The sequence below is a fragment of the Octopus bimaculoides genome, chromosome 7 (genome assembly GCF_001194135.2).
Source record: "Octopus bimaculoides isolate UCB-OBI-ISO-001 chromosome 7, ASM119413v2, whole genome shotgun sequence".
Lineage (NCBI taxonomy): Eukaryota > Metazoa > Mollusca > Cephalopoda > Octopoda > Octopodidae > Octopus > Octopus bimaculoides.
Genome location: NC_068987.1, coordinates 24625332 through 24626056, shown reverse-complemented (window position 1 = coordinate 24626056; position 725 = coordinate 24625332). Strand labels below are relative to the sequence as shown.

The following is a 725-nucleotide window of genomic DNA, read 5'->3' as shown; positions in this document are numbered from 1 at the left end:
AAAAAGCACACACTCTACTCTCGGAGTGGTTGGCGTTAGGAAGGACATCCAGCTGTAGAAACTTTACCAGATCGGATTGGAGTCGAGTGCAGCCTTCTGGCTCCCCAGCGCTCAGTCAACCGTCCACTCCATGCCAGCAAGGAAAGCGGACGTTAAATGACGATGATGATGATGATGATGATGATGACACTTGTATATGAATGAAGGATGAAGGAATACGTATACACATACACAAAGCAATTACTGCGAGCTATTTGTAGTGAGAGATACTGTTTGTTAGTTTCTGTAACTAACTCCCAGACGTATCAAGAAATATTTTGTTCCTTTATCTCTGAAAATAGGTCACCCCCACTGAGGCAATTAGACAATGGCTAGAGTAACAGCAACTTCCTCGGAAATGGCGCAACTTTGGCCTAACCTTGTTGCTAAGATAGATCTTTGTTTGTTTAAAACATGGTTATGATAGGAAATTCTGTGTAAGAAGACTTATACATATATACATATATAAATACACACATGCAGATATATGTGTGCGGTTGTGTGCATGCATGTGCGCACGGGTAGGTGCTGAGAAGTTCCTGGCTTTGGGTAAAAGAAATTACAGAAGAATTAGTTAAAATTTTATTCAACATATTGCCCTCTCAGTTTCACACACTTATTGCAGCGGTTTCAGTTTTTCTAAGCCCTGTAAAAGAACTCAGAAGGTTGGGCCTCCATCCAGGCCT

The 725-nt window shown here is 41.5% G+C and overlaps 1 protein-coding gene across 1 annotated transcript in view; it reads left to right on the top strand.

Annotated features, from left to right (window-relative positions):
- The window catches only part of LOC106872811 (ATP-binding cassette sub-family C member 5), a 104556-nt gene that overhangs the window by 95245 nt on the left and 8586 nt on the right, over positions 1-725 (top strand). The window lies entirely within an intron of this gene.